The sequence below is a fragment of the Sturnus vulgaris genome, chromosome 3, assembly GCF_052056855.1.
Source record: "Sturnus vulgaris isolate bStuVul1 chromosome 3, bStuVul1.hap1, whole genome shotgun sequence".
Classification (NCBI taxonomy): Eukaryota; Metazoa; Chordata; class Aves; order Passeriformes; family Sturnidae; genus Sturnus; species Sturnus vulgaris.
The window spans coordinates 54294927-54319260 of record NC_142245.1 but is presented as its reverse complement, the minus strand read 5'-3'; the positions used below and the strand labels follow the sequence as shown (position 1 = coordinate 54319260).

General features: G+C 45.0%; 1 protein-coding gene across 2 annotated transcripts in view; it reads left to right on the top strand.

The window, feature by feature from the left end:
- The first annotated feature begins 678 nt into the window (after window positions 1–678).
- TAGAP (T cell activation RhoGTPase activating protein) overlaps window positions 679–24334 on the top strand; it is a 44073-nt gene continuing 20417 nt past the window's right edge. Inside the window, exons 1-2 of one of the 2 annotated variants that reach the window (XM_088161672.1) lie at window positions 679–695; window positions 7623–7711. The gene's annotated coding sequence lies outside the window, so the exon portion shown is untranslated. Of the gene's footprint in view, window positions 696–7622; window positions 7712–15701; window positions 15718–24334 lie in introns of those variants that run through there. The other variant, XM_088161673.1, reaches the window with a different exon arrangement.

Genomic DNA, 24334 nt, shown 5'->3' with positions numbered 1-24334 from the left:
ATCTCAGTTTCCTAAGAGCTCTGTGCCATTCTTACCGGAATTAAAAGGGTGATTCCCCAAACCTGTGCCCAGGACGACGATGAGAATGTGTTTTCCAGACCTAAGTGGACACTTGTATGGATGACGAGGACATTACAGACTCTTTACATCCAGGCCAGTGGTGACACAGACCCTATTCTTTATGCCACTTGGTCCCATCCCTCATTCCTTCATGCCTGATGGATGCCAATTTGGACTGCAAGTTTCCCAGGACTGGTGCTCATTATGTCTGACACCCTACGGTGTTACATTCGTACCTGCTTCTCTGCCTCAGTAATAATCCTGGTAGGGAGGGCTTGGCTGTGAAAGGTTGGCTGTGAAGAACCCATGAAGGCTTTTCTCTTTGTAAGTCACTTTTCACTTCATTTCTCCTTGCGCCTATTGATTTTTGCCTCCCCTTTCCCGGCAAGCGCTGCCCGCGGCCCGCTCGGCATCCCGGCGGACCCCCGGGGTTTGCTGCTGGAGGGAGCGGCTCCTCCCTCGGCGGAGAGGGAGGGCCGGGGGCGGCCGGCGCCGGGGTCTCCGCTCACTCGCTCCGGCTCCGCGCCCGAGGCGGACCCGTCCCAGCCGCGGAGCCGGCGCTGCCCCGGCCGCCTCCCGGCGCGATGCTGGGGCCGCGGGCAGGCGGTGGCAGCGCGGTGCCCGCTCCCGAGGCGGTGAGTGCGGGGCGCGGCGCGGAGCGGAGCGGAGCGGGGCGGGCAGAGCCGGGGGGCGGCTCGGGGCATCCCCGGGTGTGAGAAGGGATGCGGCTGCTGCTGCCGCGGGTGACTTGGGCATAGAGATCTGCCCAAGAGAGATCTTGCCATAGAGACCTGAGGATCTGCCGGGGATCTGAGCCTGGTGGCAAGCAAAGCCCAAGAATTCCCGGGCACTGGAGATGCGCTCCCATGCCACTGGGCCGGTCCAGGAGTGCTCGGCTCCGCGGGTTCGTGGTCCCTGCCCCGCACCGCAGAGCTCTGCTCATCCCGAGAAAGGGGCCACGGGAGCCGGGTGGAGTCAGGGTCAGATGAGCAGGGGGCCAGGTCGATGTGCAGTTCCTCCCTTCTTGCCAGAAATGGAATTTAAAGAGACTTCTTGGCGATATCACTGCACTGTCAGACTGCTCTGGCACCGTGTTTGGACAGGAGAGCCTTGACAAACGGAACAAATAAAAGAAAACCTTCAGCCACGAGTAAATGGACGTTGGTTAAAATAAAACTGGCTGGTTTCTTGCCTGTATCTATGTGAGGGGAAGAGTTTAAGATTTTATTGTTGTTGTTGTTGTTTTTGTTGTTGTTGTTCTGGAGAGGTTTAACATCGTTGTAAGAGACATGTTTCACGTTAGTGCATGCTGTGAACACCCTCCCACAGCACCTGGCAGTGTGGTGTGAGCCCGGGACCAAAGCCTGGTCCCCAGGGGGGTCTCAGCTGCAGCGAGTGCTCCTGTCAGCAGGGAGAGAAGCTCCGGCCACCAGCCCATCGATTGCGAGGCCAGAAGGGAGTGTTACATCATTTAGTCTGACCTCAGACAGGAGCGAGGTGCTGGCTAGGAAACAAAAAGAATATTGCTGAAGACTGAATCTCTGCACTGAAAAGTGACATTTCTTCATGACATTATCAGCTCTGACAAATAGACTTTTCTGCAAAAAATGAAGGGCTCTCTGCATGGTTCCCTTACACAGAGATGCTTGCATCATAACTGGTAGCTTCAATGCTTCCAAATATAAGTTTGTCATTTTACATGACAACTGATCTGGTTTTCCATTGTTCCTCCTGCTCCTCAGAAAAAGGGCTGCTAGCAGAAATTGACTTTTTTTCCAGTAAGAAAGGGTTTACATTAAAAAAAAAACAAACCAAAAAGGAATTAAGAGGATAAAAGAGAAACAAATAATAGTTACATTTTTTCAAAGTTGTCCATAGAAACATTGTTAAAAAGAGAAAATTTCAGATATGCTTATTTTCCTCTCTCTTCTTCCCATTTCTTTCTTTTAACCGCTCTTTTTTTCTGTTTCTGGTGAGAAAGTAGACAAGAAATAAAAATAAAAGGGTATGTGATTGCTTAGCAGAGAATATTGGGATGCTGGTGGCCCCAAGAAAATTTTTTACTTAGCTTTATAAAAAAGTAACCTTTCAATATATATTGGGAAAAGATTGCTATTTTCTTTATACAGAACACATTTTCTTTAAACTTGCACCCATAGCATGGGGATAGATTCATTTTGTTCTACTTTGACACTTCACTTTCAGATTTATCAATCTATTTTGCTTAAGCCTGATGCTTTTTCAGAATAACAGTGGCCTCTGAAAATTGAATAAGATAGTACCAAAAAAGGCTCTTCACATTACTTCCCACTTTTTTCGATGTTTACAACATCCACAAACCCCTTGCAATGGCACGGGAATGGAGCACCACAAGGAGGGCCAGGCCATGCTGGGACATGATCCCAAGAGGTAAGGAGGGTGACTAGCTTCCCCAGCCCTGTGCATCCATCAGCCCGCTGCACCATCTGCCACAGACCTGTGCTTACTCCTGGGAGCTTGAGAAATGCGTATCTGCTGCCCATAGTCATGGATGTCTGGCTTGCATGGTGCGGCAGGAAAAGGGACAGCAGTGTTTGTGGTTAATGAGGTCCAGTGCAAAGCTGCTTCCCGCAGTAATTTATTACCTTGGAAGGCAGGGGTGTGATGCCAGACAAATAACTGGCCCCGTGGGAGGTCAGGACACCAGGAAGGCAGGATCAGGAGGGTGGGAAGATGACAGGGAGGAACAAGGTCCCAGAACCACAGCCTCTGTCTCCAGCAGCAGTCCCCAGCAGAACTTGTGGGGGGATTTGTCACAGCTGGGTCTTGGAGAGCCTTCAGCAAGGCCCCTGTGGAGACTCTAAATCACACTGATTGCACAGTCAATAGAGGAAATCTCATCAGTTCCCATAGTCAGGCTGTCAGCTTTTAAACCTATTTAGATAAAAATCTGTTTATTGCTGTGTTGTTAGAAGTCCAGAGTAACTGCAGTGACTTGCGTGATGATAGTGGCACAAAGTAGCCTTGGGAAAGAGTTTTGCTGTAGACCAGATCAAGGCAAATTCCAGTGTGGTTTATTCTGTGTAAGCCTGGACCCGCAACCTAGACCCACACCTTGGGATAGCTAGTTTAAATTGAGTGCTGCTGCTCATTTCAGAGGGACCACTCTGCCCACACTGATACAACATAGACCAGAAATCCTCCACTTGCATTTATTTGTAAGTTCCTTCCCAGCCTGCTTGACTGAGCCAAACAAATTCCTAAGGGAACATCTGTGGGGCAGCTCTCGTGGGTACTGCTGGGGGCAGTGAGCCAGCAGAGCACCCAACAGATCTCAGGGGGTACAGCAGTGCACTGGTCCATGAAGGACATAGGAGACAGACAATGCCACCCATCTATGTGCCACTGGGAAATACAGAAATGTTGGCTAGTGGGACTGGCTGCAGAAATGGCCAGGGCATGCACCATTCAGGGGTTGTCTGCATTAATAGATTAGAAGCACTTGAGAATGCTCCCTGGCACTGCAGCATAATTATCTAAAATCAGTATAAATTATAAGATCACACATAAATTGTTAAAGCCAGCCCTGAACCCTCTTTGGTCCATGCCAAGTAGCACTGCCACGCTCAACCCCTGCCCTCTTCAAGGCAGCAGTGTCCAGGGATGTTCAGTGGGAGCAGAGCCCTGCCTAAGGATAAGCAGCACTGGATCACACAAGCACATCCTGAGCCATGAAACCAAAAGCATCTGCAGGTGGTTTGGTTTGGCAGTGGAGCAAAAACAATGCCTTGAAGACTGTTTGGATGGCATCCCCATACCTCTTGTCACCTCCTTGCTAGTGATCTCAGGTGAGAAGCAAAAGTGGGAAGAGGTCCAGGAAAAAGCTAATTTAAAGTACTCATTGCCCTCAGGAGCCCCTTTTCCTCCCCTTTTTGGCAGTCTGATGTGCTGCCCCTGTCCCAGCCTCCTGTGCCTTGTGCATGCGCATGTACGTGACATGACTGGGGAAAGGAAAGTTCCTGGGAATTTCATTGTGTTCCCTGGGAAAACCTGGTGAAGGAAAAGCAGGTTTACCTGCCACCACACCTCCTGGAAATCCTCTGGGCTCTCCTCTCTTCTTCTGCTTTTGGTGTCTTGTGGGCTTTGGTGTAAGTGATCACTTAAAGTGAACTGATGTTCATGTTCAGTGTTCCTGCCATTGATGGATTCTTTCAGGAGAAGGACATGACTTTGCTGTTTTCACAAGGACTCTCACCTAGTGTGGTAGAAAGTAAAGAGCCTTTTTGTTTTTCCTTAAAGATTATAGAAATATGTTAGTAGATGTGGGAGCATTTCTGAAAATTATGAAGAAACAGAAGTCCAAGGTTTTAGAAATGGCACTGGTTTTCAGCTAGTGCTGGCTGTTACTTGCTGAAGAATCTGGGCACCTAAAAATCTCTTCAGATGGCAAAATATATATACACAGTGTATATACACAGTATATACACGTTGGAAGGCTTTCTGAAGGAGTGAAGACAAGCAATACATTTGCGCCTGTAAACCAGCAGGCTGTGGTTAGCTCATCTGAGCAAGGATGACTGAACTCTGGATTTTCAGGGTTTTTGGTGGAGTACTTTGACATAATAAAGGAGATTTGATTTTTGTGCCAGTTTCAAAAAGGAAATAATTTGGTGCAAGGGTTGTTCAGCACCCTCAGTAACCTATATCCCACCACAACGTGCAGAGCACTGGGATACTTTTTAGACTTTCCCTGCTGTTTTTCTGATTATAGTCGAGTCTTCAGGCAGATCTCCTTGTGGGTGCTTGGCATGAAGCCCTTGCCTGGGGTGAAGCCCATGCATGGTGCGTGTAGGTGATTTCCTGGAGCAAATGGCTCCCAGTGAGCGTTCCTGAAATTCTGCCATCTGCAGATGCCATCCTTGCATTATTTACTCTGTGCCTCCAAATGAGAACAGGTCACAGACAGGAGTAAGAAGGGCTGGAGCTGAACTTGTGGCAGAAACCGTGATATCCTGTTAAGCAAAAAAAGATTTCTGTTAACTGGAGGAAAACCCTTGAAGGGAGAAAGTATGATGTAATTGATAGTGAATACTGACATAACTGTGTTCAAATTCTCCCAGATCTTGGAACATAGGGCAAAGTTAATTTGTCCTCTCTGCACTTGCTGCAGTGTTGAGTAAAAATCACATGCAGGTTTTTTTTCCACCAAAGTAGCAGCAACACTGGGGAATAAAGTTTTTATTCATGACACGAAAATAACTTGTTCAATAAATCAAATAATAAGTCCCTTGTAATTGAAGTGAGAGGAACATCAGGTCCAATATTTTCACTTGTGTTAAAGTGTGCATGTGTATACATATCTCACTTGAAATATACAGCTTATTTAATCTTGTCTATATGCATTTAGTAGATGAAATTGTGGCAGCTCTAGAATAGAGTTAATATAGGAATAGTAGTAACAGAAATACACTGATCTGGGGAGAGGAACAAAACCATTCTTCCCCACAGTGCAGCACTCTTTCCTTGCTGTCCTGTGACACATCAATCCAGGCACCCTGAGCACCCTGCTGTCACCATCTGCAACCTCCACGAAGCACGAAGACAATACCCTACATCATTTTGGGATGATCTTAGAAGGATAACCTTTCTCCAAAACACATTTAACTCCATGAGCTCAGCAGTGACTGCTGTGAGAGCAACAAAGGCTTTGTCACATACCGACCTTTTGTTGAGCAGCAGACTGCAGAAGAACTCCTGGTAATAATGAGTCAATACTTAGAAAAGACTTGCTTCTCTGATAACAGACACATGTACATAATTAGCAATTTCCATGTTCATTTCTTTGACTTCAGATTGCATATATTTAGGTATTTGTCAAAGGTAGGCAACAAAAAGGTCCATGATTGTACAGGGAACAAGCATTGCCTTCAGAAACCAGCTCCTCTGCAGGTGTGAAGCAGTGTCACCTACTCTTGTCACACGATGTCCCACACACAGAGAGGCCACTGGGATAAATATACCAGTGTCAAACTGGTATAAACCAGGAGTAAATATACAAATCTCTCCTGTCTTTCACTGCTACTAGGAGGCAGTGGTTTTCTAGTATCCCAGTGCAGTGCTGCCGCAGCTTCATGGCCATGCATTCCGGCACTTTTCCCTGCACCCAGAGCAAGGTGACTTCTCCTGCTGCTTCTTTACTGTTTTCTGCTGATAATAACAGGGAATATCACTCATCTCCTCTGGGAAGCTGCATTTACTTGGCTTACATGGGCCCTGGCACCATGGGGTGGCCTCAGCTAGCTGGGCTCCCCATTACCTTTCTCAGATCTCAGACACCTTCAGGAAACACACAATGCCTCCAGCTCTGCTCCATGTGGTGCAGGTGCCTGCCCTGGTGCTGGGCTAGTTTGCACTGACTTGGTGAGATTGTGGTAGAGAAGATCTGCAGACACCACCAGCAGGGCTTGTTTGCCATTCATATACTGCATGGGGTTGTATGCTGCTAACATACTTTCAGCAGTAAAAATGGAGAGTTAGAGGTTAAAGCTGATGAAACTCTGATGAATTTGAAACAAAGTTCAATAGAAAGCAGATGGTGTTTTTAATCATTCGTTTTCCACTCAGTTAATAAGGCCAAATGTTCAGAAAGTTCTCTGTAAATATATCACCCTGCTTTTCAAGTATCTCAAAAAAATACTGTAACTACAACTTTAATAAGACAGGCATCCTTCCAAAAGGGCAGTAACCTGCCCTTTATTGGCCTCATGTCAACACTTGGCAGCAAGGAGCCATTTCTTGCCTCTGATGCTCCTCTGTTATGTCACTTATTCCTAAAATAGCTTTGTTCCTTAGCACTTATACTCGTGTTCAGATGGCGGGCAGCCATACAGAACCTGCTGTCCTGAAGCACAGATTGCAGGGATTTTAGATTTTTAAGAGGCAGGGAGCTTCCCTGTGGATTTGGAGGGGGCATCTTACCCGGTTCTAATTGAAGCCAGCTTGGTTGCCTCTGCATGCTGGGCTCACTGAGAGCAGCCTTCTCTCACCCTGCATTACAGAGTGTGGAGGTCTGTATACAACCCTGTTGGTCCAAGGGGGTTTTACAGTCAGGAAAGGACATGGCTCCTGTTCTCCCAAGCCTGCTGCAGAAGAGGAGAGGGAAGAACAGTGCCCTGCAAGTGTCCATGTGTCGCCACTGCCCATAAATGGAGCCTGGGTTGAGCAGCCCCTGTGCAGACACCGGTGCCGAGGTTGCCCCAAGGTGGGCAGACACCTGCTGGGGTGCCTTGGCTGGTGGCCCCAGGGCCTTGCCCACAGTGCTGTGGCTGTGCACCAGCTTTGGCCAGTGCCCCTGAGCTGAGCTGACCCTGTGTGACAGCAGCTGTTGTGCTGACCACTACGGGGCTTGGAGTCTTCACATTTGAGGGGAAATTTGACAATATCCAGGAGTTAAGACCACAAACACATATTCTCCTCCTATACACACTTTGTAGCAATGACTCCTATAAGTACTCAAATCCCTCACCTTTGTGGGAGCTTTGCTGTAGGATGGAAACTAATAACAAACTTATTCTTGTTTTCAGCCTCTCAGGACTGTTCCTTCCCGCCGGTGCTCAGCACCATCACTCTTATTCAGCAAAGGTTTGAGCAAGCCATGGTTACCTTCAGCCAGGTATGTACATTGAGTGGCTGCACAAGTGTTTGACACCCAGGAGCAAGGTGATACACCTTGGCTTGCCCATTCATGTGTCATGTGGCTGTGCTGTCAGTGTCTTGCACTAGAGGATCCCAGGCAAGTTGCAGGTGTGGGAGTGTACCCGTGGTGCCTGGGGTAGCTGAGCTGGCAGAGTTGTGGCTGCAGTGGGGGCTGCTGCTGTAGATGGGATGGACTGGAGAGGTGGTGGGACCTGCACTTCCTGGCATTGCACCCAGCTGCTCATAAGCCTCTATCCTCCATCTCTCCCACCCCATGCCAAGGGCTGCCAGTGCTGGCTCTGTTCGTATTAATTTCTGCTAGTGCTGTTGAGAAGTCCCCGTTGGCAGTTACTCATTGGTGCATCTTGCTTCTTTATTTTCCTCCTATTTTTCTTTCTTTTGAATAGCAAAGCCTCCAAAACAGGCAGAAGAGTTGGTTATGATAGCATTTGCTGCCTTATTTTACTACAGGTCATGACTTACCTGCACGAACCAATGGGAAATACCTGCTAATGTTTGTGGCAGCGCTCCCTTCCTTGATTAAACTATTTCAAATAAGCAGAACACTGTTATGTGAACTGCAGCTATTTCACCACAATGCCCTGATTTCCCCTCGAATAAATCCATTGCAGTTAGTTAAATAGAACTGCTATCTGGGCATGGTGGTGTTGCAAGTGGGCTCGTTATGTTTTACAAAAAAATCATCCAGGCGAAAGGCAGAAAGGGCAACAGTATCTTGGGTCTTCATCTTTCAAAAATACAAGGCCTTGAGCACTCTTTGTGTGAGGAAGGGGGCAAGTTGTGCTGTGTGGCACTTATTAATTATTCGGCAGTTATCTCTCTCTTCAGAGAGAGCACATTTTTTTGCATTCATTTCTTGACATGAACATCAGGAGCTGTCAGACTGTGAGAATGGCTGAGTTTAACACATTTTTCTTTTGCTGGAAACATTCCTGATTGAAGTCTGTGAAGTGAACACCTCCTGGCTTGCCATACGGCTCCATCTCAGAGCCCAGAATGATACTACAGCCCAGGAGGACAGGAGGAACTCAAATACTGAACGAGTGCCTAGGACTCATTGCTCTGTTTTCATTGGTGCTATAATTTGGTAGGTGTTACGAGTGAAAAATACTATCAAACATGTCACCCTACCCTCCTCCCCACAATAGCTACAAACTCCAGATGCCTGCAGGAAAAAGGGGCTGTCAGTGGAAGGAGGCAGCAGCATCCCTGTGTTAGCTGGTGATGGAGCTGATTATCTGGAGGGGCAGTTGTGCCTCTTGTCCAGCCCTGAGTTCCTCCATCTTTCAGCCTCTGGCTTTGGTTTTTGGACATATGTCTATGAAAACAGAGTGTGCTGGGCAGGAAAGTTGTCCCAGTGCCTCATCCTTACTTCATGCCGTCCCTCTCATTTCTGCAGGAGGCAGCATTTACCAAGAGCTCCTGCAGAGCATTCTCGGTGGTCTAATCCACATTGTTGCTGGTGCCATCAGCTAATTTGCAGCTCATGCCAGCACCTAATTTTGCTCCTCTGAGCCACAGTTCAGCAGTAGCTGCCACCTCCCTTTGCCTTGAGCCTTGCCTCAACATCGCTTTCCAGGCAGTGTGGGCAGGAGAGATGTGATGATTTTTACTCTTTGCTCCTGTGCATGGCTGCCTGCTTAGCCTGTCCCTTGAGCTGTGCTAATCCCTGTAGCCTGTACACAGCCCCAGCTTTTTCATCAGCACCTGCCTCCCAGCACTAATGGCCATCAAGGCCTTGAATCAGCTCATCTTACAAAATGAAGTATCACTTCTACTGAATACATTGGAGTCAATAAATACACAAAACCTCTGAGGTGAAGAAGAGAGTTGTGAAAGTCAGACCCAGCTTCCTTTGTGCTGCACGCACAGTCCCTCCTCGAGACCTCACAGCCTCGTGACCAAACCACTGGTGGCTTCACTGTGACGTGAAACAACGGAGAAGGCCCACACAGCCCTATGGAAAGTGATTTTTAAGTGTCTGTGATCAGCACAATCTAATCAGCCTTAAAATGAAAAATGTCATTTGTGTCTCAAAAAATGCTGCCATCTTGGGCAACACTCCAGACTTGGTGTCTGCAGACATGGTCTAAAGCCCCTGCACCTACAGAAGCATAAAAGGAAAAGCTTCTATTACACTTTACAGTAGGAAGATGGAATCACTACAAGTAACCCACCTTTATAAAGCTGTCATATTTCAGGATGGAGAGCAGTCACAGTTGAAATATTCCCTGATTTTTTTTTCTGTGCAGACAGAAAGCCATGCATATACCATGGAGCACTTACTGGAACACTATCCTGCATAGCCACTATACAGTGAGGATGAATTTCACATTGCAGCAGTAATGTTGGTTGTCAAACTGTGAACCAACCAGTCCTAACTGTTCTCAGTCTAAATGTAATTTTTTCTTTCCCCTTCAGAACTTCATTAACAACTAGACTGGGCTAATGCAGGTGATTGTTGGGAATGAGCCATAAGTAATTTCCAGAAAATGGATGAATTTATTCATCCTGCAGGTTCAGTGGTTTAGAAACCGATATCATCCAGCCCTCAAACCAATTCCTTATTGCAACAGCACGCAGGTTATATTCTAATCAACTAATGCAGATCCACACATTGCATGAAGACGTGGCTTGTGAGATAAAAGTTACTGAATTGTCTGGTTTTTTAACCTATTGAGAAACTATCAGTAGCATTAGCAAAAGGTAACATAAGCATACTTCTGTGCTTACTTTCTGGTTATTAACCAATAGGCCAATCAGAAATCCTTTGGATTTATGTTGGAAATCTACTAATGATAAACTTGAGTACGTAAGGCAAACCTTTTGCTTTAAAGGAAACAGCCTCATAACAAACTGAGACCCTAAAAAAACCTATTCCTTGGGATGTATAGAGGATATTTTCTGACAGTTGATGTTTAATTTGTAGCAGACATCTTGTGTACCTCTGAGGCTGAGTTTGCATATCGCTCATTCAGTGCTAACTTCATTGCCCGCTCCTGACAGGGAAGACATTAATTAACGTGCATCCTTTTCAAATATCCATGGGGACAAGATTCCTACCCCACACATTTTTCACTGAGTTTTCCATTGGTGTTATGTTGGAGATCTCAGTGAACCCAGACCAACACTTGCCGTGACTGCAGATGCAATTGCAGGAGCTGAGAGGAGCAGTGTGCTGAGGAGAGCACTCTACTGGCTTTCAGGAGAGTGAAGCAAGTCTTATCTGCAGCCCTGAGTGTGACATTTGGAAAAGTCATTTAACTAATGACTCTCTTGACTTCCAACCTGATAATGAAGCTAGCACTGCATTTCCTTTCTTTTGGAGGGTTCTTCACACTGTAGGAACAAGGAGTGGGGTACACTGGGCCCACACATTGGGCTCTGTGTGGTCTTTTCTATGTTACCCTGGCTCCTTTTCCTGCCCAGGCAGCCAGGTCTAAGCAGGGAGGCACAGCATGTGCTGAACTCTCCTACAAAGATGCTGGATTCCATCCCAAAACTGAAGATCTGATTCCTGTCATCATGCAATCTCATTTATTTGCCTTTTTATTCTTGCCATGGCAAGCTAAGAAAGTTCAGGCAAATGTCTGCAGAGATGTAGAGAGGCTGAGTTGTGCAGAACCTGGGGGCTGACAGCAGAGACCCTTGCGTGGAAGGCTGTGGTTAAGGGAGGTAGGAGGGTTTCTGGCTGGCCACAGAACTGAAGTGGGCAGGTGTCAATGAGTCAAGTGAAAGTTACTGCAGAACACGATCTCTGAAGGTTGCTGGCAACACCACAGAGTTTTATGGGTCAGCTTAAAGACTTCCTTTTCATACCCTCCCATGACTCCTTGACAGCCATACTGCTCCTGCCCTTCACTTTTTCTCTTCATTCACTTTTACTAGCTTCCATTTTTCACCCTTTGTGTGCTTATACTAGCTAAATGTTTTAGCTCCCTTGTGTAACCAGCTGATAACAGTACTGTGAGTTTTCTTTCATAGACTGACCAATGGGAAACTAATGAACAAAAATGTAATACTATGACAGGACCAGCTGAATGGAAGCATAGCAGGCAGGGTGCTGCCTTTTAGGGGAAGAGTGGGCATCCACCCCCAGCTCTGGTTCAGACAACCTTCAGCATGACATTTCACTTCTGTACCAGAAGTCCCCATCTATAACACAGGGATGATAATGCTGTCTTTCCTCATAAGGAAAAGGATATGGTGAGGAAAGGAGAAGTTAAGAAGAGAGTGATGGGGCTGATTAATTTGGAGGTAGGTATAAGACAATCAGGGATTGCAGAGACCTGGAGCAAACCCAAAAGATTTTTTTTTCAGGGTATGATTTGTCTCTTTATTAACTCTTAGCATAATAGGACTCTGATCCATACAGGATCCCTCTTTTTTTTATAATACAAGTAATAAGTAAAAGTACTTCATATTAATTAAGAGTAATTTCCTTGAGAAAGAGTTTTGTGAAAACAGACCTATTTATAAACACAGAATAACGTATCCACCTTCTCATGTGGATTGGTTCAAAACAATTCAAAGAAATTGTACTGCTGAGAAATTCGGAGGCTGGCTGACATTTTTATAGAACATGTCTGCTTTCTTTGGAAAACTACATTTTTGTTGGAAAAAAGTAACACTGAAAATATCACCCAAACTAAAAAGCTTCTCAGTGGGGAAAATATATTATTGTTGGTAGAGACCTTTAAACTTGTATTCTACCTATGACCTAACTTAAATGTGAGCTTTAGAAACTTAGCCTGTGTGATTCCTCATTGTACTTTTGATAAATTACAATTTCATGAAAGCTGCAACTCAAATGTATTCAATAAACTCCGAAATAATGTGAACTAAATATGTCTTGAAACAATATTCTCCAACACTGGCTGATGTTGCCACAAACACATCTGTGACTCCATGACGAGTCCCAGTGGGCTCTGATGAGATGAGTTCAATGGGGTGAACTGGGAGCATGTCCCACCCAGGGATCAGCTCATAGCAGGATGGCCTGCAGAGCCCATGCAGCTGTGCGACCAGATGTGTCCAAGTTGCAGTGAACCACAGAGGCATCCATGCAGCTTTAAAAAGACTAAAGGGTCTTCAGGAGTTACTGCCTTGTTCCCACACAACACCATTCCCTGTCTGGAAGTTATAAACAGCAGCAAAGGTTGATGGGTGCTCTGGTACCAGTTCTGCTATTTCTGTATTACAATGCTGCATGATGGGGCTTGAAATAATCTGGAGACTTCCCACTGGAAATAAATTTGGGAGCACTCACTTGCTCTGTTTCACCTGCAGACTGGTAGGAGCAGAGTGCTCACGAGGTGGCCAGTGACAAGTCACAACCAGCTGCCCTCACAGATGCTGACCTGAACAGCTGTTCCCCACAGGGCAGAATCTTCCACCAACACATCTTATTTAAAACAGTAAAACTTTTATTATGCGTCCAAGCCTCAGTCATAACCAACTTATCTCTAAACAGCTAATAATTTCATTTTACTTCTAAATGAAACTCTGAGGTGAACCAGAAAAGGTTTTCATGACCTTTCTGCACACACACAGCTGTTCCTATCTATATGCCACAAGGAACGTGCAGCAGCATATGCAATGTTGCCTAGGACTTAGCTGAGTCCATCAGCACTGCAGACCTCTGGACAAACTCCATAAATGGCCAGTAGGCATCATGGGATTCTTGTAGAATACAGGATTCTTCATTAAAATTTTAAAAAAGTTGCACCTAGAGAAGACCTCAGAGGAATGGGGGCTTCAGTGCTGTGACCCTGTTAAAAACTGGGTCTGAGAAGAGAGAGCCTCAAACTGAAAGATGCACTGATGAAAATCAGGAGCATCACGTTGCAGGCTAATTTACACCCATGACAGCTAACATCCTGTCTGCTGCTGGAAAGGAAACATGCTGTGGGCGTCCCGAGGCTGACATTCATGACTGCCATCTCCCCCGTGCTGCTGCTGCAGGGTGGGCAGCACAGCTGGCAGTGTGCCAGACATGCAGACCACTGGCACCATGGGCACTCCAGAGCCTCCATCCAGGATTCTCCCGTCCTCTGCAGCATGAGGCAGCCCCAGAGGTCTCCCGGGGCTCACCAGGGCACCTGCTCTGCTAGCAAACAGGTTGCTGTCAAGGACTTTCCCCATCAGTCAAACAGGATTGTACTTCTCAGAAATGGCTCAGATGTTCCCAGTGCAGCACAATTCAGCCCAGGCCAGCCAGTCCTTGCCAGCAGCATCTTGATGCCATCTGGAAACTGGCACAAGCTGGACATCCCCAGCATGCAGCTTGGATAAGGTCTCCTTTGCTTGGAAGGGTGACAGCCTTGGACAGCAAAAATATGGATTGCCTCATGCCAGGTCACCACAGAACCAGGCTTGTGCCAGTATTGCCGTGGCCAGTGTTTAACATCTCCCCAGTCGTCGGGTGAGGACATTGTGAAGAGCCATCCTCTGCCCTGAGCCCAGGGTGTGAGCAGGGCCCAGCCATGCCAGCAGAGCAGCTCTGGTCTCTTTAGCTCCCTTCTCCACTTCCAGCCATGGAAGGACATTGCTAATCTGCATAGACCCACTCCAGTGCCCCAACCTCACGTAGGTGGGACTTCAAGCTAAAGCCAGAGCAAAGCCAGACTAAATGTTTCAGCCTTAGGAAAGTTTGGCATTTTCCCTTTCCACATTACTTCCAGTCCCACATGATTTTCTGCATGCCCAGAGAAAATTCACTTTGTTGTCCTCCTCAGCATATTCCCATGGAGTAATACTGAGATTTTTGGGTGAATGAAAAGCAGATGAAAGATGAATCCTGTTGTTACCCCAATGCAACGGCACTTGGCATGTCCTTGTGCAACCTACTTATAACAGTGGCAATGAGCATCTTTGAAATCAGGAAAGACAATGAGCTGCAGGGCCATCTCAGTGCTATGAGAAGCCCCAGGGCTGAGTTGAGCCATGTAACACTCCTCCTTCGCTTGCTCAGGTGTGCCTTAAGCAGTGCATATTCCCTGACAGGGAGTCTTTAGTGTTTATTGAAGCTAGGAGAGCCAGGCAAGGCTCATGTCATCAGGGTGAAGCATCTCCAGGTTTGTTTGGAGATCAGCTTCAAATTGTGCCACGATGTCAGTCCGTATGGACTGTTTTGCCAACCAGCAAGAGTGGAACCAGAGGTTTTCCTCCCACTCTCTGCCTGTGATCTCACATTTGGCAGGGTTTTTAAGTGCAGTCACACAGTTATACAGTGCCTGTACTGCCAGGCAACCTCCTGCTAACCAGGCCCAGGAATACTTAGCTCCCAGGTTTAGCCTAGCATGGGTGCCTGTAGCCTCACATGGCTGTGAGTGACTCCGAAGAGCTCTGTCCTTAAGACAGCTAAGGTCAAAATGGGTAAACATGCTCAGATAGCTCTTACTGCATGACATCTGCTACTCCCACTCTTTCTCCTTTCCACAGATCACCTCCCACAAACAGCACCTTTCCCTTCAGTCTCCACAAAACTGGTTAATAGTTAAATGTCAACCAAAACAGCAAAATCTTAGCAGTTCTTGACAGTCCTGCCACAGCAAGCCATGACTGAGGAGGAAGCAGTGTATGTGGGTGTGCTCTTGTTGCACGAGAGAAGGGGGTTACTGGAGCATCATTCGTGTTTTTCATTCCACATGTCACTCCATCACCTGCCCTGCAGAGGAAAAGTGAGCTTGGCAGACAAGCAGATGAAGCTGCAGCTGGCTGATGAAGGGAAACCTTCTTATGCCTCAGAGGTGTGCTTCACACTGTGTTGCTCTGACTCTGCTCTCTTTGAGATCCTTGAAGATTTGAGTGTTACTTGGTATGGGAACCAGGTGTCAACGAGATAGAAAATACATCTGCACTTCTTAACCCTGCATGAAGGAGGGCAGACTGGAAGGTGCAAGATCTCAGCTCAGCTCACTTGAGGATTTGCAGCCATGGAGGGACCTACAGCTTGCAGAGGTGAATGTCCTTTCTTCCATTCAGGGCAAGTGCAGGTGTCTGTAGGCCACCGAAGCCATTGGAGGACCCTGGTGTACTGCAGACAGGACCACGTGTTTGGGTTTTATGTGGCAACACAGACCTGTTACAGTCTCAAACACCATCCTCTTCTCCTCTTTTGTCCCAGGCAGCAGACACTTCCTATTGTTCCCGACTGGAAAACTAAGTGGCAGGCCCCCAGCCTACAATTAGATCTTTTAAAACACAGGCACCAAAGGAACCAGGGTTGAGGTGCAGTCACAGTAGTTCCACTACTCCACATATATTGGTGGATTAATAAGAAGAGACATGGGCATGGAAATTAATTAATCCCATAAAGGTGTGGCCTGAGGAAATGCTGCTGGCTTTGGCATGTGAAAGAATAACACTTGCTTAGATTTCAAGCATCCAGTGAAAAGCAAGGGACTTGAGGAGCTCCCAGGGGAGGATAAAGTATGTCTTGGTGCTTCCCATGTAACACTCATACATCAGTGGATATATATTTAATTTTAAATCACTTACAGCCATAAAGGCAAAATTCTACTTACATTAATGTCAAAATGGAGTCTCACTGAGTTTCCCACCTCTAGCTAGGAGGAGGGATTATAACCAAACTCATTGCATCTATTTCCTAGTAAACAATATAATCCAGAAAAAAGTAGTATATATATATAGTCAACTGTTGTATTTCTGAGTTTCTTGTACTGTCTGACCCCACGAAACTCATCCAGGAGGACGATCCAGGAGGATGCCTTAATCCCCCCCCCCCACTGTGTGTAAGCCCTTAAAAAAGCTATTGGTCAAAAAGACTTGTCTATTCTGTGAGTCAATCTCTACACTCTGTATCTGTATACGGGAGCTTTATCAACATTATTCTGCTAGGGTATGATTTTGAGTTTCCTTGAGACTGCAGGTGTAAAGTTTCTAGGGGTCCTGGCATCCCCAGAGTCATTGGAAAGCTGTCCCCACCTCTCCCGCAGTCAAAGGTCCACAGCATCTCTGGACAGCCCTGTCCACCAGTGTCTGCATGGCCCATGGCACCTGGCCTCAGCTTTCCTAAGGAAGAGCATAGCTCTTTTATCCTCTGTGTGTCCATAGTCCGTATCTTGCTTTAATTAAGATGAATGGTGGAGACTGGAACAGGTAACTTGTTTTAAGCATCTTTCAGGTGTTTTTTACCCAGACAACCACTTGTAAGGAAGCTTTTATACACTCCAAGCTTGATGTGGCATTTGGATATATATAAAGCAATTAGCAGAAGCCAGGAGATTAATTTTAAGTAAGAAAAGTATTAGAAACAGTGGGACTGAAGAACGTCTGACACATTGGTATCTGTATTTTTTAAAGGATTTGAAAACTTGATGAAACTGCAGAAAGATCCGTTAAAAACTGCAGAAGGGTTTGAGAAAGCCCTGCAGAATGAATCTGAAGGATATTAGCCTGGGTAACGTAGTAAAAGGAAAATCAGAAGATGACTCAGGTTATATGTGGATGTGTTCATGTAGGGGAAACAATTGCAAGATAGGGCTCTTGGAAGTAGGTGAAATTGGTGTTAGGAGAAGAGGTAGCTGTGCAGACTGCGAAAAATAAAATGTGAAATAACCATGCTGTTAATGAGCCATTGTGAAAGTCTGAACCACAGTGAACCACATATTGCTGGCTGGGTTCGTTCCAAGACTAACCAGATGAAATTCCAGTGTGGACATGCAGCCAAACTATTTCCTGGCCTTGTGGATGAACCTATGTGTTCATGCTACCTGTTTTCCTAAGGAAAAAAGAAAAATGTGTTTCTTCTGATTGACATTTCTTCATCCTGAAGTTCTCACCTAAGCATAGTTTCCACCAACCTCTTCAAGGTGTTGTTCACACAGTTCTGTAAGGCCCAGGCCAGATCTCACTCCTGGCCCTTTTTCCAGCTCAGAACATGACTTTGATGTGTCACTTCCAGAGCTGCATTGCAAAAATTAAGCCCTGGTTGCAGGACGGCAAAAGAATAAATGTCTAAAGGGATGGAACACATCCAGATGCATCGAGAGAGACAATGCCTCACTTTCTTGAGCACGCAGGAATACTTAACTACAGCCAGGAACGGAGTTTTAAGGTTTTCCACAGTTGTAACCTTTGACCCATGGTGACCTTGGTTCACAGCTTCCCAGAAACCCAGCAACGAGAAATCATCTCCCCTTTGCTAACAGCAGTAACCCTACTGATTATGTCTCACAAATATTAAGTAAAATAGATTTTCTTAACTCGTATATTTATTTCTTTTCATATATCTAAAAATAATCTTTGAAATCCCCCGTCTTAAGTGTTTCTTGGAAAATAACAAAAAACCCCAAGAAACTTTGTAGTCAGTTATAAACAGACAATGGGAAAATCCTACACTTGACCAATTGTAGCACTGTGTCTGGGCTTTGTGTTTGGGGATTTCTCAAAGTTTAACTTCTGCACGAGTGAGCTCAGAGCCAAACTGAAAGTGAAAGTCAGTCTCTGCTTGGAGCTGTGCTGAGCCAACCACAAGTGAGCTGGGTAAATGTGCAATTCCCCTTCTGACTCATACCAAACCAATCAAACAGGTATTTTGGGAACTGACTTGAAGAAGAAATTTGAAAGGAGCTTGATTTCTTAAGAACAGCCGCTCAAAATCTTATTTTTGGCAGGCTGCTGGGAGCTTTGGTCCTGAAATTGGAAGAAGTGTAAGAAATTGTCTCACATTTTGAATAGCTGGTGTTCAGCTGAAGAAATGCTATTTTTTCAGTGAAAGAATTTTATGTTCAGTTAAACTTTTCATGATGCAGAAATAATTTTTGAAACAGTTTCAATCTTCCCTTCATTTTGTGAAGAGACAAACATCACCTATTTTTTCTCAGCGAATTTACCACTTTGGCCCTGCTAGAGGCTCACATATAGATAGGTGGCTGGGAATAGCAGCACAGACAAGTGGCCTCAGCTTTGTCCTCAGCACCTGGCTTATCAACCTCGACCTGCTAATGGGCGTGTCACTGCCCCCAGGGAATCTGCTCGCATCATGTCTTCAGAGTGCCTGCTTAGGGCACAACTCTCCAGACTGTTATGCTTAGGTTATAAAAACATTTCCCAGGAAACCAGTAGCAGGTTCTTAATTTGAAAAACTGGTAACCTTCTCCTTTCACAGACCTCAGGTACCTGTTATGTCAGGCAGAAAGCTGGTCCCTGTGTCACCTGCTGTGCTCTGATTTGGCTGAGCCCCAAGCCCTGTGCTATAATAAGCAAGGGCAAAAATAATCGTGCTGATGGCGAGATCAACAACAGCAGAGTCAGTCAAGTGTGCCCACCCTTGGACCATAAACCCAGCCTTTCTATACATACATAACATACTGACACAGTAACTCTTCCTTATCAAAACAGTCAATGGACTCCCTGTAGAATCAAAGAACCATTGAGGTTGGAAAATAGCTCTAAGATCATTGAATCCAACACTTAACCTGATACTGCCGAGCCCACCGCAAAACCGTGTCCCCAAGTGCCTCATCTACACGTCTTCTAAATACCTCCAGGAATGGGGACTCCACCACTTCCCTGGGCAGCCTGTTCCAGTGCCTGACAGCTTTTCAGTCAATCTAACACTTAAGCATTCATCAATGAGTTTCAAATCAGCCATCTGATGTTTCCTGATAGACATGGAGCTTTCACATCAGGAGAGCAACTTGCATAAAATCTGTGCTCACCTTGAGGAAATCATCAATATCCACTGCTCTTCCCCACTGGAGTTCACCCACGGGCAGCTTTCCTCCTCCTCCAGCTCTACTTTTCTGACTGGATTTCTCCATTTAGGCTCTGGTAATACAGTCTCTGGTTCAGATGCTGTCTGATGAGCAGATCCTTCGAAACAAATGGAAATGAGAGAGACAGAATCTCTCCTTATTTTGAAGAAACTTTGAAATATAATCATTCAGGAAGACACTAAAGGCAGAAAGGGAATTTCCCTGGACAGTCTTAGTGGGAGGGGGACTGCTAGCATAACTCCAGGGAAGTCCACAGCCCAAAAAAGATTAAGTTCAACATTTAAATGTATTTCATCTGCTTCACATATCGTAAATGTTTCTCTAGACCATTTGCTGGTTAAAGTGATAAATTCAGGGTCCTAGCTCTTGTTTTTTGTAAGCTTCACAGGAAAAAGGAAAATGGAGGAGACCAGACATCCTGAGGGGAATGATAGTTTTAAAGCTCTTTATCCTCACAAAAATAAAAAAGGATTGGTAATTCAGGACACTGTAGGACATTATTCAGAAAAGCTGTCACTGTAAACAGGTGCCAGCTGGATGTGCTGCAGTCTAGTGTGTAAATCAAACTGACTAGTGACTCTTAGCAAAGCTTTTGCCCAGAGGACCAGGACAGCTCCTTTGTAGCAATAGAAGGAAAGGTTTTCTGTACCCTAGCAGGCACATAATGGGTTATTAGGTGTGATATTCCTGGCACCTGCTGTTTGTTTTTCGGTCAGGTTTTGGGGTTATTTTTTTGTTTTTTCCTCTAACTGTTCTGCATGCATGCATCTAAACTCTGTGCAGCTCATGCATGTAGTAAAAATGATGGTATCTTCCTGTGTCCTGCCCAAGTAATTGTGCTGCATATTTAGAAAAGCACACTACAAATTAGACTCATTTTCCTTTTCCTGTTAGCATTGGAGAAAGGGACTTGGATCATTCTCCAGGGCCCAAAGAATTTGGTTTGGTTCTTAGAAAGACCCTTTCCTTGGCTAAAATTATCAGTCTAAACTTTGAATTTTGGGGAAGAAAATATACCAACTTTTCTGAAAGACTTTCTGCTACAGTCTTAGACTGCAAAGATCCCTGAACATTCTTTCTCTTCTCACAGGCAAAACATCCAGCTCACGCACAGGTCAGTCAGGCCACTGCACTTCACTGACTTCTTGCTTTCCTCCTACATTCAAACAAGTTGGTACTTCTTCGTAAAGCCCACACTTCTTAAATTAGTCAGGGGAGGAATCAATTTATGGGTCTGAAGGGGTGAGAAATAGTAAAGGCTGCACCTACTGATTCAGCCTCAGTTGCGGTATTTGTCTTACTAATGGACAAAGAGCATCTTCTGCTTCCCATCAATTGCTATTCATGTCTACTCAGAAATGACTGATCAGAGAGAGATGACTGAAAAAGAACAGAAAGACATAAATATATTCTTATTAATTTCTTCTTAAAGCCAGTTCAGTTGTATTTTTTCATTTCCATTGTTTAGAGTAATTGAAAAAGTTTCAGTTATTGTTCAGATATTTTATTACTGTATTAAATGCACTTCGATGATAAATTTCCCTAGAAGGCACCCAAATGCAGAATTCCTAAAATCAATTTGCAATGCCACTTTTATGATACCATGGTATAGGTCTGTGTTTTGGTTTAGGTTTCTTTTCTGCTGAGAAGCACTAGAAAGAACAGCAGTCTTTCCTAGTTCTTTGGAGTTTGTTTGGTGGTGGAGATTTTTTCCCATTTATATTTTTCCTGATAGGGCTACTGAAATTTGGAAATCTTATCTTTATTTTTCTTGGCTGATTCTTGGGTGGCAGATGAAAGTGAATGGTAACCCCGGTGACACTCAGAGAAGAAAGGCTGTGTCTTTAATGGAAATGTTTTCATCCACCTTCTTTAGCAGACAGCACAAAAAAAGTATCTTTTAAAGGTGCCTTAGAGGGAGAAATAGAGTAATGAAACACAGAATTTTGAGCAAAAGCTCTTTCAGGCATTTTTCATCTTACTTATGTTGCATGAAAAGACTAATGCAATAAAAGAACACTTAGTGAATGTCCCCATTCTTTAACATGACTGTATGCTGCTTTACAGAGAACAGCGAAGGTAAGGATCTTTCTGTATATGGCTGAGAGAACAGAGTGGTGTGAAAAGCAGAGGCTCTGGCACAAAAAGGCTTTTCTTCCTTCGAGGGCAGCAAGCTCACAGTCCCACTGCTAAGACCTAATGCAAAGGGGCAGCATATATGTGACAGCTTGCATGGATTAGACAAAAGTTTGTTACGTGATTCTACTTTGGAGGGTAGAAGGTACCCAGAAAAATGCTCTGACTCCCTACCAGCAATCTTTCTTTTGAACTCTCTGCTATTCTGCTCATAGGGACAGAAACTGATGTACTGGCAAAACTGGAATTGTTACCAGTGTACTGTTATTCCAACTTTTTCTAGGAAAACAGTCTTAAATTAAAAAAGAAACTAAATCAGCCTACTCCTGTATGCTCTTCTTGAGAGTAAACAAAATTAGTAAACTAGAGACTTAGAAGAAAAACCTTATAAAGGCATGAGATCTGCAACTATTTCTGAAACAAGTAACATCATTTGCCATTAAAGATAGAAACCTGGATTAGGTGGTTCAGGAGAATGATCCAGTCTGCTGATTTCTCACATTCTTATGTCTTATGTACACTAGTTTTCTCCAACAAAGTGGCCCAAGCTGAAAATTCAGCTGTGTTCAAGGCTTCCATGAGCCGTTGAGTATTTGGGCATGGAGGTTTGTTGTGGTCATCAGTAGGGGCTTACCACTGCCACACATCTTCACAGATCTTGGTTTCAATCACAACTACAAGCAGAAGTTCCAAAATAGCCCAAGAAAGGAAATTCCCCAAGTTGATTTTAAAACCAGGAAGTAGAAGGATGCTAGTAAAGCCTCCAGAGCTAATACAAATGCTAGTCTCATTCACAGCATATGCCATTCTTACTGAATGCTTCTGTAACTCAGATTTTTTGGGCTTCCCCATCCCTGAGTATATTTTAAAGTCAATGCAAGGAGACTGTGTTTGGTTGTTCAGAAAACCACAGCCCCTGAGGATCACACTGCAATGAAGAAGCTTCAGATTAGGCACTGCCTGGGGATTTGCTCTATAGACACCTCAACACAGTCAGCAAGGAGAAAGGGTAGGGTAGTCCCCCTAAACGGACACTGTATGGCTGTAATAGAACTATTATTGATGTGAATTATAAATGTAGTCTGCAAATCTGCCCAGGATGTCCCTATTTTTTTTCCCCCAAGTAAAAATGACAGAATTGTGTAAGCACACAAACGCTGACTACCTATGTATATGGATGTCTGCATTTATTGGGATTGATCCTGTTAGTTCTTTCCTTACACAGGGCACTTTTATCAGGAAATAAAAGTAATAATACTCAGAGAGACTCTGGCCTGTCTCTTCAAAACGCAGATTTTCTTGTTCAGTTTGGGATAAATATATAGAATACCATCAGCTCAGAGCAGTGGCCAGGAGGTTACAGTGGCTGTGCATCCAGTGCTGTCTGCTAGCCATGGAAGACCTTCCTAAGGCTGGGAGCACTGTCTGCCCTTCCCAGCACAGAGTACACAGGCTGATAGCAGCTGATATCTTGAGAACCAGTTAGAGCTCCCTGACCTTCCTCCCTGCCCTAGGGGTTGGGGGTCTGGCTTCAATATCTTCCAGGTTAGAAAATATTTGCAAAAACCTAGATGAGTGTTAGTGTTATGTCACAGAAGAGTTATTTGTATTTGGACTGATGGATACAGGTGTTAGTGTGTATGTGTGTATGTGTGTGGTTTTCTTCTAGTTTCTGAAGGTCTCCAAAGACAAAAATATAAAAAAACAGCTTGAAGTCACCCACAGGTGGTATTGACAAATAACTGTTTCCCAGGGGTCCAAGAGAATTTTCACCTTGTTTTGGGCTGATTGAATGCTAGTTAGTGAGGCATGAATGTGACAACCACTCTTCTCTGGGTTACCATGTAATCTGAAACCTTTCTCTGACTTTTTCAAGTATACTGTGGTTTGTAATCACTAAGTCACTCAGCTGCTGAGAGGATGATAGAAGTTATGTTCATCTCAGCACTTGGGGAAGACCCAGTGGGGCAATAATGACCAGCATGTCACAGAAAACAGAGGATTCTGGTCATGGGAATGATCAATTCAGGAAATTTCTCAGACAACAAAATGCACTCAGTTGCCTTCACAAGAAAAACACAAGTCGAGCTATGTCACTTGGCTGGCAACAGAGTCAAGAGCTCATTTAAAAGATGTGTATCTGAGTTGTAGAAAACTTTCATGCTTGCACAACAAGCCTCTAGCTGTTGAGGCAAGAGAGGAATCAGCTGCCATGGATCTTATGATGCTGTCAGTCATGTGAACCAGGTTTGCAGAGAAAACCTCTCTCATGTGCCTTTTAGACAGTTATTCAGCAGACCAGGTGCCATGGCCCTGGTGGAAGGCTTTCTATGCCCCCCAATTTGTATCATTCTGTATGCTTAAACCTTTGCTCTCAGTAGTCCCTAGCAGCCTTAATGAGAGAAATGGGCAAAAGCCCCCAATCTCAGCAAGGTGAACCTGGGCAAACTCTTACTTTTCTGTACTCTCTCGTAAATTACTGCTAGTCTAAAACTTATTATAACGGTCAGATTAAAGGGACTATTTTTTCCCTACTTCCTTGTTAGCTCATTGCATGGAAGCAGACCCCACTTCTAGTTTTGTCAGCCTCCCACACACAAACCCCTCAGAACCTGCCAGTTCCTCTCTGAGGAGGAGGATGGTGTGAGGAAATGTCACCAGTGATTACTTTCTGCGTGCACAGTGGGCTGGAACATCCT